This window comes from Palaemon carinicauda, chromosome 19 (assembly GCF_036898095.1).
Source record: "Palaemon carinicauda isolate YSFRI2023 chromosome 19, ASM3689809v2, whole genome shotgun sequence".
Lineage (NCBI taxonomy): Eukaryota > Metazoa > Arthropoda > Malacostraca > Decapoda > Palaemonidae > Palaemon > Palaemon carinicauda.
This window is the reverse complement of record NC_090743.1, coordinates 49,206,418-49,216,220: the sequence shown is the minus strand read 5'-3', so window position 1 is coordinate 49,216,220 and position 9,803 is coordinate 49,206,418. Positions and strand designations below refer to the sequence as shown.

At 38.2% G+C, this 9,803-nt stretch overlaps 1 pseudogene; it reads right to left on the bottom strand.

Annotated features, from left to right (window-relative positions):
- Positions 1-647: 647 nt before the first annotated feature.
- On the bottom strand, positions 648-3,787 carry LOC137658990 (uncharacterized; annotated as a pseudogene).
- Between the last annotated feature and the right edge of the window lie 6,016 nt (positions 3,788-9,803).

Here is a 9,803-nt window from a genome sequence, read left to right as displayed (position 1 = left end):
GCGCAGTCAACTTTTTTGATGTGAAGAAGTGGGTTTTCCTGAAAGGAATGTGGAATCATATGACAAAATACTTAAAAAAAGAATGATCTTAAGTTAGATTAGATTGAAATAATTGAGTAATACACTCAGAATGCTTTTCGTGTCAAAATAAATGTGGGTTGTTAAGACCCTAGAGTGAGAGACAGAAAGAAGTATCATAGAATGTGCAAAGGAGGTTACGATTTGAATACATTGTTACTCTCATAAGTCAATTCAAGGGAGACATGTTACATCCTGAAAACCCAACACACTTGATACATATATGCCTTATCTACTGTGCCCGACATCTGCATAATTTTTCTATAACCTGCTTCATCTACATCACGTTCTTTGTTTTGGCCATACATCTTGCAAACAAACTCGGATGCCACATCTATGTCAACTTCACCCATGTTGGAGAACACCTGGAGAAAGCTTCCAGTTGGGTCCTTCTCAAGTATTTCCGGAGGTTTGACTTTGCCTTTCCTGAAGGGGAATATGAATCATGTACGTAACAACGGCATGACTATATCTTCAAACTAATTAACTTACATTTTGTCATGATTCTAAATCTTTCCTGTACAATGAGTATACCAACTCAATCTGTCAGTTAAAGGTGGAACAAAATCCTACCTGTAAAAGGCTGATGTGAAGTCACATCCAGTGAATGCTTGGTACCCCGGAAGTGCTTTTGGGAATCCTGATTTTTGCTCCTCAAGGACCTCTACAATATTGGTGACATTAATGTATATCCTGCTGTTTCCGCTGCCACAGTCCATGAAGACATTTTTGGAGGACCTCACTTCTGGGTCTTGATTTCCAAGTATACCAATAAGTATAATGAGAACATCTGTATCGGATGCTCGTACAAGGACCTGGCTTCCTGAGGTATTTTCCAGGTGGAATGCTATAAGGGTATCGGCCTCCTCGTGGTTGGCCTGGAGGTGAGCTGGGCTGGTCACTGAGATCTCCTGGAAGTTTTTGCGTATATTGGAAACACTCACCGCCATAAGAGGCATACAGTGTTTTTCCATTTAGGATGTTCCAATAGTGATTTCCCCCCCATTCCTTTAGCAGAAATTTTCCAAGTTCGTTTTTGAACATTCCATTCTTGAGAAGTTTTGCTCCTTTATGTCTCATTGTTTGGTTAGGTCCAGTGATTGTGTAAAGAGAATGTTCTGCACCACGCAATTTTCTCTTACTGTCCATAACTGAATTTTCGACGTATTTATCAAGGCAGACATGGATTTCATCCCCTCCACCAGTGCATACTGTAGATAGGATGGTTCGGGCAATAGCTCCATACGATGTTCCAGCATTCATAACTGACAAGACAGAATGAATAAGCAGGCCTCCATCATATATCCGAACACAAATACCTTGATGTACCTCTGTTGGGATTGGTGTCTTTCTGGAACTCTTCCAGCCTATTCAGTAATGTATGCTTCCTGCTCTTCAAGAGTGCTCCATCAGCATGTGCCAGGGAAAGAGGATATGACGTGATTGGGTACCTGAGAACGTGCCTGAGATCGAAGTTGGTATTTTCGGCCACAACAATGATGATTCTTATGAAAAAGTCCCTCAGACTTTCAACCCTCTTTGCAGTTTCTGTATCAGGAGTCGTTCCTTTTTTCTTCTTCTTTTCATTTTCAGATGCGAAGTTATTCACCCTTATTCTTTTTACTGACTTCAGAGATCTTGCCGAGTCCTTGTGCCACTCTCTTTCGAATTGTTGTCTTGCTATCTGCCCCCTCTGCAATGTTCCGAGGAGATACTTCTCAGTGTCTTTGGTTGCCGCCCTCCCAGTTGCAAGGTTCACCATTGTGTCTGGAGCTTCAGGACTGAAGGGATTGCAGAATTTGTCTATTTTCTCACTTAGAGCCTGCATTTGCTTGTTGTCTTTTCTTATTCTGTATGAACGGCACTGTGTTGTGGCACTCTCTCCCACTTCAAGTCCAGCAAAAGTTCTCAGCTCCAGTACGGCCATGGCTCTCTGGGTCATGGTCATTGACCATCTTCGTCTGGCATTTTCAGAATTTCTGAAGGCTACAATCCCTTTCATACTGGACGCTGCATCCCGATTTACTGTCTGTTCAAGTGAGAGATCAACTGCCGATCTGGAGTAGTTCTTCTTTGTTCACCATATTGAAAAAGCCCCCTTCTGAAGTATTTCTCTGTGTTGAGGGTGGGAAGATGTCACCTTGTGTTGAAACAGTGTTCCCCATCTGGCGTAATTTGGACGATTTAAAGAGAAGAAGACATCCAGTATGACTGGGAAAACATCTATGTATCCATCAACATTATTTGTTTTAACACAACGTTGTAGCTCACGGTGTACTTTGTTTACCAGGAATACATATGTTCCCCAGAACTGAGCCATTGAGCCAATGGTTCCCTCCATGACAGAATAAAAGAATTCTTCATATTTCAGAAGGTGCTGCATAACAACTGTATCAGAGAGATGGTCTTCAACTTGATTTAAAGGAATCGTCATCATCACATCTTGAAATGCTTGATACTCCTCCTCTGCAAGGTCTTGCACGAAACGGTCATACAGCTTCTGTTCCATTACATTAGCCAGAAGTTCATGAATTCTTATACAACGATTGTAGAACTTCCCCTTCATGAAGCCCATCATCGAACCCTCTGCCAAGACTTCTGCTTCAGTTAGGATAAATTCTATTCCACTTTCGTTGATCATAGTTCCGATTGCACCATAAAATGCTAGCTCAATGTGAAAATTGCCTAACATGATCAGTAACTTGTCAAAGAGAGGAGACTCCAGAGCTTGGATGGAATAAGCTTTGAGGGCAACAGCTAGATCATACGTCACGACTGCATAACTTTGTCTGGTTTCCTTTGCAACATTAAGAGTACGAATCATAGTCTCTCTCACAACTGCATTATCTGTAGGAGATTTTGGAATTGGGTCCATATAGAAGATTCGTTGCAGTGGGAGCATGTCCTTCACAAAATTGCTGATGAATCCTGCATAAAGTGGAGTGTCACCTTTTTTCAGTTGCAAAAACCAATACAAATCCAATGGTTTCAGTTGTAGCCCTGGTCTTTGATGGAGTTGTAGAGATGAGGCACTACCACTGCCTTGACTCGTGACTGTTGCAGCTGTACTGGTGAAGATGGCTGCCTTCAAGGATTTTTTAAGTGGAGGAATTTCCTGCTCATTTTCCACAAATGTTCTTCTATTTTTTCCACCACGGAACTGAAAGGAAGAGTTACTAAATTGCCCATTGTCTTGCTCAGCTGTGTTTTGATATGTGTGACCAACAGTGGAATGAAGTGTTTCTTTTCCATCTAGTGTCTCCACATTTGCATCATTGTTATCCCATATACAGGCTGTTGCTCTATCTGCGAGTAAATAAATACCATCAGGTGCAACATGACTACCTGATGAAACTGAATAAGCGAATTCAGTTTCAAGACCTTTAGCGTCACAGTAACTAATGCTATGACCTGCATGGTTCAAATTCTGCAATGTTAACTTCGATCCTGTCAGTGAAGCTACACCCAGTCCCATTGCAGTGTGTTTCCACGTCTTAACTGTACCATGCGTAGCATTGAACACAGCATCAGATGCCATCGATGTGGTCCTTCGGTCAATTGCCCCATTTTGAGGCCCTTGTAAGTTTGGTGTAAGGCCACCTAAGAGGCTTCTAAAAAACAGCTCCAGTTGCTTTGGTATATCCGGTGCACTTTCTTTCAAATTTTGCAATGTGGCTGGATCAGGCATTTTAAATTTTGGCAACTGCATGATCTGGGAACGAAGATGGAGAGCCGCCCATATAAGTTTTTCATTTTCCTCGTGTTCCTTTGTGTTGTCATACAGATGTACTCGTGCCTGTTCTTTAGTGAGTGATGCGGCATGGATGAAATTTCCCCTTCTATTGTCAGCAAGCTTCACTCAGACTTGGTCACCAAATTTATCTTGAACTTTCCTTATCAGATTTTGTGTTGTGTATGCGTCAACATCTTGGGGGTCACCTCCATTACTTGTGTATTCAGCTTTGTACTTATTCAACAATGGTGTCACCATCAGAGACTTTTCATTTTGGATAATTTGTTCTGTGATGAAACCACACAGCGATTTGAATGCCCTTTTATAGATATCATGAGGTGTTGCACAACTTGTTTCTGCCACTTCTGTCTCATGCATGAAATGCCATCTGCACGACTTGTGGTATTTACCCTCTTTGGCAATAAGATCAATATTGCCCATGATCAAACTTTTGAAATGGTCATTTGTGGATCTATGGGCCCGCTCCAATAGTGTATCACAGCCACCTTTTGTTGCAATTAATGTAAGCGGTTCCTCTTTTCCCCGTTTCTTTTTCCTCTCCTTCCCACAGAAGATACACTCTCTCTTTAAGATGCCATGTCTCTCAGTCTTTGGCAAGACACTGCTTGACCTTGTATCTCTCTTTGATGGACCCAACTCATCTTTCGGTCTCTTCACAGCAGTGTATCTTCGGTAGCAGGAGGGATGGTACATTTCACCACAAAAGTAAGAGCTCATAATCCTCCTTGTGACTTCTTCATATTTTTCACTCATCAGGATGGAACGAATGGATGCTGCATTCTTCAAGAGGGTCCTGTTCTCTCGATTCTCTTCAACTGTTTATCCTCTACAGTTAACGTTTTGCAAATGAAACATATGGAGGCCACTGCACCATTTTCATTACCCTAGAAAAAAAAACATCCACAAATAACAAACTTCTTAATACCATTAGTGCTTCATATAATAACAAATGTTTGTTCTAAAACGATCTGAAAACACCACTAAAACAATTAGAAGTTGAAATTTTCATTACCTTCCCGTTTACTCTTCGTGATGTACATTTATTATCATCTCCAGTTTGAGATAGCAACTCTGTTAAACTTTCCAAAGGATCTTCCACCTGGGAAGGAGATTTGTCTTGGTCCATTTCTTCAGTTACTTTGAACCTGAAACAAATTTAATGTTGTAAAGCACATTGAAAGATTGATTGTCAATCACTATACCTGGGGTGGTACTGATAATTTTACAAGAAGTTTCATTTGGTTCGCTTTTCAGCTGATCTAGGTCACTTATGGGGTCTGGTCATTTGGGCATGTCTGTCAGGGGTACCCCACCACAGAAACTGTCTGTCAGTGGTCATTCACTATACCTGGGGTGGTACTGATGATTTTACAACAAGTTTCATTTGGTTCGCTTTTCAGCTGATCTAGGTCACTTATGGGGTCTGGTCATTTTGGCATGTCTGTCAGGGGTACCCCACCACAGAAACTGTCTGTCGGTGGTCATTCACTATACCTGGGGTGGTACTGATGATTTTACAACAAGTTTCATTTGGTTCGCTTTTCAGCTGATCTAGGTCAATTTTGACGTGGCAGTTACGTAAGTCTGTCAGGGTCACGCCACCACACAAAAAGTCTGTCAGTACCCATTCCCAGTTCCTGAAGGTATAAGGGACATTTCAGCACCATTATCATGTGGTTCACTTTCCAGCTGATCTAGGTCAATTTTTCCTTATCACTTTCATGCTGCTGAGGGCCACACCCACCACCAGATCCCCGGCAGACTTCAGTTTTCATAAACAGTGATGTACATACAACATCACTATGACTAAGAAAATTGGTTCGCTTTTCAGCTACCCAAACCACTGCGGGCTCCCGGTCTATTCAATGCTAGCGGTATTTTTAGATTTATTTCAGAAGCAGATCTTCTTAAAGCTACCAACTGTTTATAACATATTTGCTTTCATGCTTTTAATATATTATTTTTTTCCTTTATTTATAATAAATGATATCGGCGTCAATGACCTTCGATGTCAGGATGCTAGAAAACTTCAAACTCTTCATTCATTAAAACGAAGTTTTGATGGGATGCTTTTGTCGCCTTAGTTTAAAACTAAATTTTGAAGGAATGTCTTTGTCACCTTGGTTTAAAATAAAATTTTGATGGGATGCCTTTGTCACCCTAGTTTAAAACCAAGTTTTGCTGGAATGCTTTTGTCACCTTATATTTCAATCAAATTTTAATGAGTTGACATTTTCATTTTTCTTTAGAAACAAGATTTGATGAGATACCTTGGTCACCTTAATTTAAACCAAATTTTTATGGGATACCTTTGTCACCTTAGTTTAAACCAAGTTTTGATACAATATCTTTGTCACCTTAGTTTAAACTAAGTTTTAATGAAATACTTTTGTCACCTTAGGTTAAATCAAGTTTTGATGGGATGCGTTGTTAATTTTAAAACCAAATTTTCACAAGATGGTTTTGTCACCATTAAAACCAAATTCTGATGAGATGCCTTTGCCACTTTTAAAACCAAGTTTTGAATGGTTGCCTATGTTACCTCAGTTTAAATCAAGTTTTGATGGAATGCCTTTGTCATCTTAGTATAAAACCAAGATTTGATCAGGATGCCCGAAAACCTTAAATCAATCAATCAATCAACCAAGATTTGATGGAATGCATTTGTCACTTTGGTTTAAAACCAAATTTTGATGGAATGTCTTTGTCACTTTAGTTTAAAACCAAGTTTTGATGGACTACGTTGTCATCTTTAAAACCAAGTTTTGATGGGCTGCATTGTCACCTTTAAAACCAAGTTTTGATGGTATGGCTTTGTCACTGTTTAAATCCAAGTTTTGATGGGATGCTTTTGTCACCTTAGTTTAAAACGAAGTTTTGATGGACTGCGTTGTCACTTTTAAAACCAAGTTTTAATGGAATGCCTTTGTCACTGTTTAAAACCAAATTTTGATGGGATACCTTTGTCACCTTAGTTTAAACCAAGCTTTGAGGAGATACTTTTGTCACATTAAGTTAAATCAAATTTTGATGGGATGCGTTGTTACTTTTAAAACCAAATTTTGACAGGATGCTTTTGTCACCATTAAAACCAAATTTTGATGGGATATCTTTGTCACTTTTAAAACCAAGTTTTGATGGGTTGCCTTTGTCACCTCAGTTTAAAACCAAGTTTTGATGGGATATCTATCACCTTAGTTTAAACTAAGTTTTGATGGGATACCTTTGTCACCTTAGGTTAAAGCAAGTTTTGATGGGAGCCTTTTCACTTTTAAAACCAAGTATTGGTGGGGTTTTTGTCACTTTCGAAACCGAGTTCTGATGGAATGCCTTTGACACTTTTAAAACCAAGTTTTGATGGGTTGCCTTTGTCACCTCAGTTTAAAACCAAGTTTTGATGGGATATCTATCACCTTAGTTTAAACTAAGTTTTGATGGGATACCTTTGTCACCTTAGGTTAAAGCAAGTTTTGATGGGAGCCTTTTCACTTTTAAAACCAAGTATTGGTGGGGTTTTTGTCACTTTCGAAACCGAGTTCTGATGGAATGCCTTTGACACTTTTAAAACCAAGTTTTGATGGGTTGCCTTTGTCACCTCAGTTTAAAACCAAGTTTTGATGGGATATCTATCACCTTAGTTTAAACTAAGTTTTGATGGGATACCTTTGTCACCTTAGGTTAAAGCAAGTTTTGATGGGAGCCTTTTCACTTTTAAAACCAAGTATTGGTGGGGTTTTTGTCACTTTCGAAACCGAGTTCTGATGGAATGCCTTTGACACTTTTAAAACCAAGTTTTAATGGGATGCATTTGTCACTTTTAAAATCAAGATTAGATGGGGAGCCTTTATCATCTTAGCTTTAATTAAAAGCAAGTTTTGATAGCATCAATCAACAGGAGAAATAGAAGCCTCTATGCAAACCCCCCCCCCCTCCGAAGATCTCTGCAACCCTATCATTTTACAAAATGGACAAGGATTTGCCGCAGTATATAAAATACTACGCTGGTAACCAAGAATAACAAAAAACAAAAAGTATAAGAAAATAAGCAATTATTGTGCGAAATAAAATTTTAGACCATAAGGAAAATTCAGCTTTATATAAATAAAATTGTGCATAAACCACACTTTACATTTTTCTCTCTAATACTCCCCTTTCCAAACTATTCCCTACCATGGTTAGCTAGCTAACTGCCCTCTCTCTTCTTTCCCCCATCTTTCCTATCTTCTTAATAAGAAAAGTTTTGATTGTATGACATTTTCATCTGTGTAAAACCAAGTTTTGATGGGAAGCCCATGTCATCTTACTTTTTCTTAAAACCAAGTTTTAATGGGATGACCTTTTCATTTGTCTAAAACCGAGTCTTACGTAAAATAACATACCTAATTACTTATAGCCAAGCATATTGTAGTACAACATTTTCACTTCAAGTTTTTGATTGGCTTCCTTTATCACATTAGTATAAAACCAAGTTTTGATTGGATTCCTTTATCACCTTAGATTAAAGCCAAGTTTTGATGGAATTCCTTTGTCACCTTAGTTTAAAACAGTTTTAATGGGATGCTTAGTTTAAACCAAGTTTTGGTGGGATTCCTTTGTCACCTTAGGTTAAAACCAACTTTTCATGGGATGCCTATTTCACCTCAGTTTAAAACTATGAATACTTCCTAGCAAGTTAAAACCAATTTTGCTGTTTTACCACTTTCTTGAAATCAGTTACTAACCAAGTTTTACTGCATCATAATTTCATACCTCAATTTATAGCCCAGTTTAGAGTGAATGATGTCTTCTCTTCAATGTTTGTGATATTTGATTAATTCGAACAACTGGAGGTGTAAAGTATAGATTATTGTCTTATACTATCGTAATATTATATTTTCACGTTTTAGCTAATTTTATTTGTTCTAAAATTGTCAGAATTTTTTTGTACAGACGTTTCAATGGTTATACAGACGGAACTGTTACATTTACGTTTAGTGTGACAGTCTTTGTCATGTTCTATGCCATGTTTCTCTAAGAAAGATTAGATATAAAGTCTATTAACCTGTAGAACAGCAATTCTCTCCCGGAGATTCGCCGGGTTCCGTTAGACTTTGTTTTGATTATTTTAATTGATATATTATTTTCTTCGTTAAAAATATAGGGAGAAATCGTAGGGCTATACATTTTTATCGTAACATATCGAAGGATATTTTTTTCCTTCAATTTTACTAAAGGGGGTTATTACAAATGACAGTGAAATGGTTTGCACAGTAGGCGAGCCATGTTGCTTCGAGTCGGCATGAGTCATGAAACGTTCGACGGATTTCAAAAGTTAGGACTTCTGTAGTCCCGTTTTCATTTCTTACTTAGTCTGCCTTGAATAAAGCGAGCTATAATTTCCTTTCAACCATCCTTTAGTAATTGTGAAATCTAAGCTATTGAAATAATTATAAATGAATTATAATAACACATTTACTCGTTATTTTCATTTATTCATATGACCCTCAAATACTTCTTGATAACGAATTCATCCTACCGCTAGGCAACAAGGATTGGTAAAAAATGGACTGTAACTTGAGTTTCCCTTGGACAAGGTTCGAATCCTTGGCCAACCGGCTATTATCTATAAGTTAATTTCCCTTTGGGTCTCTGATCCCGAGGTAGAGCAGATTCGATATTAAGAGGTATTTGTGGTTTATATAGGATGATATAAATTGGCTCTGGGGTTGCTCAAGGGACCAAGGCTGGGAACCTTTGTTGTAGTTGATTAATTCATTGATTTAATCAAACCGACGCAAACCCACACAAGCGCGTCCGGGAACACACACACACACACACACACACGTATATTATATGTGTATATAATAAAGAACAAGTGTCTGGCTATATACAGTATATATATATATATATATATATATATATATATGTATATGTATATATATATATATATACTGTATATATATATATATATATATATATATACTGTATGTAT